The sequence below is a fragment of the Silene latifolia genome, chromosome 5 (genome assembly GCF_048544455.1).
Source record: "Silene latifolia isolate original U9 population chromosome 5, ASM4854445v1, whole genome shotgun sequence".
NCBI lineage: Eukaryota > Viridiplantae > Streptophyta > Magnoliopsida > Caryophyllales > Caryophyllaceae > Silene > Silene latifolia.
In genome coordinates this window covers 84,060,479-84,070,887 of record NC_133530.1, presented here as the reverse complement: position 1 = coordinate 84,070,887, position 10,409 = coordinate 84,060,479, and positions in this window count along the sequence as shown.

Here is a 10,409-nt window from a genome sequence, read left to right as displayed (position 1 = left end):
GAAATCCATTTTATCAGACTACATTTTATAATCTTTTCCGTCAAAGAGTTCAAGTTTAGACATATCGGGGATAATGGGGTTTGACAGAAAGGGTGTGGTAATAGAAATAGCATCAAAGGTTTGACTACCACTTTCCATAATAAAAAGAGAGCAATATATCGACTTTAGATTGTTAGGCGATTAGTAATAAAGGAATAATTAAATAAAGAAATGATTTTATCTGGAACAAAGGTGGGGGTGACTAGTCTTGAGGTCATTGTCCTAAAGTCAATTATGCCTCGTCTACCACACACGGACTCAATAGCATTAGACCCCAGTATTACACAACCGCTGCAAACTTCGTGTAGGTAAGAGTGTATATGAGAACCACCAAAGACGTTGACAGGACTTCTGACTCAGGAAACACTAACAATGCAGATGAACTTTGTTAATGTAGAAACATGGAAACATTAACAAGGGTAAATCTATTTAATGTTGAAACCAGGAAACATTGATAATTTGTTGAAACATTTTTAAGTTGGAGAATATAATCTAAGAATAGAAGAGGAGAAGAAAATTGATTATTTTTTTATTTTATTTTTTGCTGAAATGGCTGGATTGTGTAGGTATTTATAGCCAAAATGGGAGAAGGTGACTGTTGTAATGAGCAACATGCATTGCGCACAGGTGAGCAGAAGCATACAATGGCTCCGTCAGGAATCTGCTGCAGCTAACTCTACTACTGGAAAAGAAGCTAGTAACTGCAGAAGACAAAGAATTGCGGAAAGGGAATCTAGCTAACTCTATTGTTATTTAAAAAAAAAACAGCAGAGTTTGGGCCCAAAATATCGGGGATAATGGGGTTTGACAGAAAGGGTGTGGTAATAGAAATAGCATCAAAGATTTGACTACCACTTGCCATAATAAAAAGAGAGCAATATATCGACTTTAGATTGTTAGGCGATTAGTAATAAAGGAGTAATTAAATAGAGAAATGATCTTATCTGGAACAAAGGTGGGGGTGACTAGTCTTGAGGTCACTGTCCTAAAGTCAATTATGCCTCGTCTAGTACACACAGACTCAATAGCATTCGACCCCAGGATTACACAACCGCTGCAAACTTCGTGTAGGTAAGAGTGCATATGAGAACCACCAAAGACGTTGACAGGACTTCTGACTCAGTAAACACTAACAACGCAGATGAACTTTGTTAATGTAGAAACATGGAAACATTAACAAGGGTAAATCTATTTAATGTTGAAACCAGGAAACATTGATAATTTGTTGAAACATTTTTAAGTTAGAGAATATAATCTAAGAATAGAAGAGGAGAAGAGAACTGATTATTTTTTTATTTTATTTTTTGCTGAAATGGCTGGATTGTGTAGGTATTTATAACCAAAATAGGAGAAGGTGACTGTTGTAGTGAACAACATGCATTGCGCACAGGTGAGCAGAAGCATACAATGGCTCCGTCAGGAATCTGCTGCAGCTGACTCTACTACTGGAAAAGAAGCTAGTAACTGCAGAAGACAAAGAATTGCGGAAAGGGAATCTAGCTGACTCTATTGTTATTTAGAAAAAAAAACAGCAGAGTTTGGGCCCAAAATATGGGCAAGACCACACCGCAGGTGCTCTCTCAGTGCCCGAGCCCGACCCGACGTAGCGCGCGCGTGTGTTGTTGGTTAGATACTTACCAGTTACCACACATCACATATTAGTGTAGTGTGTAAAAAGAGATATATAAACCAATAAATGCTTTGTTATTTTCTCAAGGTGGGACAAAATAACACTACTCAAAGCTTCTTTTGAAGCATATTTCCAACAATTATAATCGATCTAACCCGCATTTTTTATCTTAAATTCTATTCAAAATGAAAACATGATGCATTGACATCATATGAGGAACAAATGATTTTTTAGCTCTAATTAAGCATTCGATCGTTATAGTTAAGAAAGGATCTCACTAATAAAGCAATACGCATTAAACATTAAATTGTCTTAAAACCACTTATTAAAACAAACTGAAAATTATTTTGTTGGAAATTACTTTGTAGTTTAAAGATAACAAATCATAAAATGCATTAAAGTCCACGAACGATATGAACTAGTTTAAAAATGTAAAATACTACCAATATTTTCAAACAATCGCCTATATACTAAAAAAAGAGGCGAAACTTCAATTTTTCCCGCCTAAACCATATTTCCTATAATAGTGCTTGTATTTTTAGCATATATTATAGATATGGACATGATAGGTTATAAATGAATATAATCTTTTGTATTTAATTATTTAAAACATTCAATATTTCACATTCTACGCAAATTTATCTCTGAGTTTTTATGATAAAGAAATTATTTTTTTAAAGAACTTTATGCTAAAAATTCGTTTATTTTTATGATAAAAAATTGTGACTAAAAAATGTGTTATTAATAAATATTTGTTAAAAATTCATTGAGTTTTTATGATAAAAATTTGCAGCTAAAAAATATGTTATTAGTAAATATTCGTAAATTAACATCGTTAATTTCTTAGTAAAAAAACAAAAAAAAAGCTTCCAAAAAATACTCATTTCATTACTTCTTACGATTTAAATTTTTATTTCTCTAATCAAAATACAATGAGGAGAAACATGAAAAATAAATGAATTGTCAATTTAAATTCCACAAATAATATATTGAAAAGTAAAACTCTATAAATATCGTGCATACATTGCGCGAGGTCTATACTAGTTACGAATAACTAAATAGAAGTGTCGTTGCTATAAATAATGAAAAGTTTTTTAATGAGTCAGCAAAGTATTCTTGTAAAAAAACAAAAAGCAAGTCCAATAGTTTGGTTTGTGGACTTACTTGCAATTTTAGAAAATTGCAAACTAGTAGCCCAATCATTGGAGGTTCCGTTTGGCAAGGCATTGCAGTTACCTGATTTGGTCAAAGTAGCTTATTTGACCAAAATTTCAAGTACCTTATTTTTTTGTAAGCGTTATAAGCTACCTGAAATGAAATGCTACCTAGAGTCGTATTTGAGATTTTAGGTACCTGATTTGGTTTGATTTTCCGTTTTTACCCTTTAAATCTATACTACTCCGTATTAAATAATTATCATATCATTTTACGTCATTTCATCAAAATCGGTTACCTTTTCATTTAGTTTGTCAAACATTTTTTTTATATAATCAGCTACCTTATCAGTTCCTAATTTTCAGCTATCTTATCAGTTATCTTTTCAGATTTTAGTTAGATTTTCAGTTTTTAGTTACCTTTTCAGGTTTCAGCTATCTTTTCAGTTAGTTTTACCAAACAAAGCCGTAGACTAGCTTAGTTTGGACTAGTAGCTATTAACTTAAATGGACCCACAAGAATAAAGCAACTAAATAGAAAAATAATGATAACATGAATAAATAAGAAAATATGATATGTGGGGTTCATCTAAGCTCTTACTACAATGCCTAAACTATTGGATTAATTTGTATCTTAAAAATATTATAGCTTAAAATCAAATCAAAGTTAGGCTAATACATAATTGTTCAACCATTGAACTTGCTCTATAATACTACTCTTATACATGAAAAATAGTTTTAAAACACCAATCAACCCAAAAAGGTATAGAATGTATAGCTATAGCCTAGGTTGCACCAAAACGGACACGGATACTGACATGACACGGACACGTGACACGGCATCCCATAAAATTTAGGACACGGGACACGTCATTTAAATTTAATAAAATATATATTTTATAGTTATATATGTGTGATTTTATTTTTGAAAAAATATTGAATATTAAATTTAAATAAGTGAAAGTAAAACTTACGTGAATTATAACTCATTCTCATTTCCAAAACCAAAAACCAAAATATAATCAATCGAATTATTTCGACATCTCATTACTAGTCTAAAGAACATCATTTGTCTCCAATTCAGCTTATTTCCCCACCAAATTCAACCATATAACAATTCTCGCCATTTACCTCAAATTCAACTTGATTCCGTTTGGAGGTGTGTCCAAATACCATGGACACGGCTCAAAATACCATGGACACGTGCCCAAATAAAAGATGAAAGTTAGACACGGCTTTACAAGTGTCCGACACGTTTTGACGTGTGTCCGACGAGTGTCGTGTCTGACACGGGTGTCCGACACGGGAATGCTGATTAGGAGGAGTGTCCGTGTTACCTAGGCTATAGCATATATAGCTAGTATAAATGGTTTTGGATGGGAATTTGACTTAATCAAAATGAAATTATATACCAAAATTCATCGTCCCAAACATTAAATCCCCAATATACTAAATGAATAGGAAAAATTTCACATTTTCCTGCCTAAAAACACCTTTCCTATTTTGATATAATTAACTTTTATTTACTTTCCTATTTTGATATAATTTCCTATCTACAAAGATTTGCCTTATAGAGAATTTGTTTCTAGGTTTTTGTGATAAAAATTTCGTTGATTTTGTAGGATAAGTCATAGCTAAAATATTTTCTCTTAATCTCCTCGACAATATTTTGACCGCCTTTTCGACACACATATATAACTTCGTTTTTGCTTGAAAATCATATTTTGTGAAAGAAAATAGATTTTGATAAATGAGAAGATATAAAAAAAATGGAGTATTAAATAATATCACTAATTTTGCATAAAAAATTATTTTTATTAAAATACACATTTCATATATCACTACATAAATCTCTTGATTGATTTTGTTGTTTTAATTTATTTTTTCAAATAAAATAAAATAATGAGAGAGTTTACAAAAGTAATGAATTGTCAATTTATAATCTATAAATAATATACTAAAAACTATAACTCTATAAATACCGTGCAATGCACGAAGTCTATACTAGTAACATTATTATGCAAATAACAACTAGTTTCGTTGATATACTAGTAGCTCGACTAATGACAACATATTTGCACGGATATTACTTTCTTAAAAATAAAAAATAAAAACAAAAAAAAACAAGGAAATATAGCCAATTACCCCTATAAGTTTGATGTAATGTGTACTCAAGCCCCTTAACTTATAAATGTAGCAAACCGGCCTCATAAGTTTCTCTCAATGGGCAATTAACCACATATCTTATTTTTAAGAATGAAATTTACAAAATAAATATTTTACGATTGTTGAAAGTTACAATTATTGATCAAATAATAATTCTAAAATTCTTAATTATTAAAAAGCATGTTCAATTTTTTTTTGGTGGAAAAATATTCATAATTTGAGAATTTTTAGTGAAGTTATTATCAAAACTTACATGATCAAATTTTTGTTTATATTAAATTTGGTTCACAATTTTCGTTGAATATGTAAATATTTTATTTAATTTTTATTAGATATATTTAAAAGGACAGTGATTGGGCGCCACCTTCTCACATGCATTCCTAACTGAAGGGGTCCCCACTCGGCACTCACCTCATGTCAGAGGGTGACGCCCAAATGTGTCACACGGTGGCGCCCTTTCATTTTCCTATTTAAAATGGTTTTAAAATAGAAAACTAGTTTTGTGACCCGTGATGTAACACCCCCATACTCCAAGTGCCTTACCAGGACCACTCAGGTATGAAGACATCACCATCTCGGTCGCCCGAGGTATGATAATCAAATAGACAAAACAGAAACAACATTTATTATAAATAGTTTAATGAATAAATACAATCCTCAAAACCAAACCAAAGTACGATACATTATTCCAAACTATCTGTTATCAACTGAAATGTAAAATAAACTAAGGCTACAGCGGAAGACTCTATCATCGTGTCGTGGCCATCCCAGCTATCCCAGTACTCATCTCTATACCTGTTCAATATCTGCTCACCATCCCCGAATGGATCACCGCAGGTTTACAAAACAACACCGGGGTCAGTACTAATCACACAATCAATATAGATAACAATAATAAGGCAAACAGACAGCTGAACTGTCATACACACACACAACACCACCAACTCCCATCATCCCAATATCGATCGTCCACTTTGGACCCATTACGCCGTGGGGGGACGGCACCGTTCCCACCTAAGCCCCGCTCATCGTACGAGCGATAACCCTGTCCCATTAATGTGCACATCCCCTTCCGTGGCGGGTTCCACGAAGGGCGAAACTAGGGCGTGAGATCACTCCCGCAAGTGACCCCACTCAGCCGAGAACGCATCTCGAGAGCCATAGACAACCAATCACAATCACAATCACAATCACAATCATCATATCAAACAACTAACTACAAAGACATCACCAATATCCCATTATGGGACTAATACTGAGTAGGAAATCCTATCTGGAAAGCACAACACGCAGACGGTATCTACAGCTGTATCAAAACGGCTCCTCTACGAATTCTCCTCCTATCATACAGCACATAAAGACTACACATCACAAACTACACACCAAAACCCCCAATTCCTAAATTAGGGTTTAACCAATCTTAACAAAACATTATAAAAACTATATTAAAAGCTTACCCTCGACGCAAGGAATACAACGACACGAAAAACGACAAGAACCGACCGTCTGAACTCCGAGAATTGCTAAGAATGCGATTAGAAAGATGAAGTGGCTGCTTTCTCTCTTAAACAAGGTTTTAGGTTTTGTAAAAGTGAATTAAAACAATGACGAATATGTTTAAATACCTTAATCGCATAATTAACAAAACCCGAGAAAAACTCCCCGTAAAACCGGACACTCGATCGAGTACCCAAGGTACTCGATCGAGTACCCCCTTACTCGATCGAGTACCCAACAGTCGAAACTATTTTATTTCGCAACTTACCCTTACTCGACAGAGTAAGGCCTACTCGATAGAGTACCCAAAGACTCATAAATACGGAGTATTACAGTCTTCCCTCCTTAAAAAGAACTTCGTCCCCGAAGTCCAACCCATACATAAAAACAAACATACTAACTCGGTCAAGACGCAACAAAGCTACTAAGAACTCAAGCCAAAACCCCAACTTACAGAACATGAAACCATGAACTCTTAACACCAACTCTACCAACTATTTCTACCTCCACACCTCGCTCACGATGTCGTATCAACTACATCATAAACTCTCCCGACACTAACTCCATACATAACCAACTACATAAACATCAAACGGAATGTTACATTCTACCACCCTTAAAAGGAACTTCGTCCTCGAAGTTTACTCACAGTCATAACCTCATCATCCAACTGTCAACACTATCGAAGTATTCTCGCATTCCTAACATCGAACTACTACAAGCACGTCCATGACCTTTTAACACTATCAACCACAACATATACAAATCCATATCTTATGCTACACCAACACTCTACTTCCAAATATACTACCATATGTACAACCATCAAAATCTCTTTTATCGCATCCTACTCCTCTTAAGATAAATGTTACGTCCTCGTAACTCACTAATACTAAATCCTAGATATATCTTTTCATTATCCTCATCACCACCGCATGTCAAAGATAACCACCTAGAACCTAAACACTCGCCATGCACATATCCAAGGCTCTCTTACTTAAACAACTCTCATACTTCACTTCACTCGTCACACCACCTAACCTATACCTCAAAATCCTTAACTTAATCCAAAACTTCACTTGTTCCCTATTACCGCAACATGACACACCTCTCTATATAAACTACATAAAACTCTTATCGTCAAAAGCATAACTCACGATCCACACTTGTTACGTACACTCACACTAGATCCTCAAGTTCTTTTCTTTATTACCGCAAAACTCATACAAAACTTAACATGACACTAATTCCCAACACCCTACACTCACTGTCCCAAAATCTGATTATGAACCACCTGCAGCGTCCAGATCAATACAACACATGTTCCACCAATCACTTACCATGACTATGTCTAAAGCCTCATCTTAAAACAAGATCAAAAATCTTGTAACAACGACGATGTGTCCCATCAACGAGAATATCACTATACCATGACAACAACGAAAACATATACAACTCTCTTCATATCATACTCTACTCTCATACCAAAAATCGAATCGGTAAGAAACATCAATAAACAAGACAACTGTCTATCTGCACCAACTGAAACTCGCAGAGAGCAACATCAAACAAAACAACAATCTATGTATAACTGGTATGTACTTTCGAAACTCGAATCATAAACATCCAACCTACTCCACCACATCCGGTGACAGCATCACAATACCGCCACCAACAGCCACACCGCAGTGCGAAAATACCCGCATCACAACACTAAATATCGTGCCCGGATCACCACCCGAGGCACCACAACCACATCGATAGTCATCACAACTTACACAATCCCATAAGTACCGGCTCAACATAACTTCTCGAACAAGAAAAACTTACTCAAATCCACTTTACTAAATCACAAGCAACATATTATATAAATTAAACAGATAATAACTTCGTGAATATCATCCTCTTACCATATCACAGTTTGACATGCATCATGAATACATACAAGTATAGCTAGTCATGCCAGATCACTCAACTTATTACCTTTTTGAATATCATTCAATTAGATTAGTGTACTCAACATGCGTTACAGAACATTCAAATAACAACTTTATGAGAATCACACCATACCACGTCTTGTGAGGTCAAAACCTCACACAAACATTTATATATCCCAGACCCGTAATCACATCCAACCAGTCAATCCTGATCACGTAAGTTACCACACCAGATAAAAGTTACCTCTCACCCCGAGCTTAATTCGTATGCCCCTCATAACACATTCTCTCATTCGCATAACCATCACCTCATGCCAAATATAACCATACCATTAATACTCAACTACTAACAACCGCCTCATATAACCACGTCCTATGCTCTCTCTCACAACCATACATATCAATCTGGTCTCTACAAAATCAACCTCTTTAGGATTGCTACCTTTCTAATATATCATCACCCTTAACCACTAGACACAAATCATAACACCACCACTGTCCGGACATCAAACCTCTTACACCCATCTCTAAACATCACGATTTCTTTCCTATCTTTGGTTAACATCCCAAACAACGAACATCAAACCTATCAACAAAATTACCTCAACATTCTTTCCAATACTATCCTTAATTGTATCATCATCTAACTCTCCACCAAAAATCTCATATCGTGCAAATACTCCACCAACTTCATATTCCCTTAATTCCTCTAAACTCATGATTAATCATGTTGTCCACGACACTTCTGTATATAACCATTAACTTACTTACTCTTAACAGTATCATACATCTCGACGATTTCTTACTTTTATGTCACCTAACTCTGGTGAACATTTTTCTCAACTTACTTTTATCCTTCTTTTCTCTTTATACTCAACAATACCATTTAATAGTTCAACTCCTTATTACTTCTATCTAATTCTTTAGTGCTCCGGTTACCTTCTCATTCCGCCAAAGCTCAAATCCCATTATTTCATGTCGATATCATCTCACTCTTTCTTACCATGGATCTTCTCTTATTATGCTATCGCTCACACTTGTCACTAACCTATCCATAAAATCAACGTTCACTGTTTAAACAACTTCATTTTATGCCGTTAAATGCCCAAAGAAATCACACGTAGTTTCACATCTTAATAAACCAAATCTCCCAAACTCACTCACTATCTACAAATCCACCTCGCAACATGTCTCCATAAAGTTCACTATATACCACTCTTCTCAACCCCTTTAAAACGAACTTTCACTATATATATTCTTGACCCACACGACTCCTAACCCTCTCACTCCATAATTCTTTACACATCTCAAGTTGCCACTATCCAAACCTTCCTTTCAATCTTTTCATTCTCACGTTCCTTAGACCCACATCATCCCTTACCCACTTTCACTTACTTTCACATCACACAATTTCGCGAATAAATCACTCACCACGTCTCACCAAAACTTGCACCATGCCTCAATCAACTCATCAATATGCTTTTTCTTTTTCCACTTCTCAGCACAACCACATATAGTTCATCTCCTCCCACCAAACTCATACTCACCATAAGGTGCCACCCACCACCCCATAAGATTGGGTAACTTACGTATCAAGACCAACTTACATGTAAAACAATGCGTAAAGAAGTAAAATAACAACTTTGAATTAAACATAATATGCAAAGAATGTCAAAAGATAAGCATATGACCCAAAACAGGGGTCACTAGATCGAGTACCGGCCACTCGATCGAGTAAGGGACTTACTCGATCGAGTAGGTGAAGATCAGAAGCACGTAAAACAAATCACCAGGGCTACTCGATCGAGTAACTAACGTACTCGATCGAGTGCCCCCTTACTCGATCGAGTACCAAGGATACTCGATCGAGTACCCCAATTCTCAAGATCTTTGTCCAGTTTTCGTAAAACAGTCATAACTCACTCATTTCTTGGTCGTTTTGGGCGTGTGACCTATCGTTAGAATCGTAAAAGGACAAGCTATCAC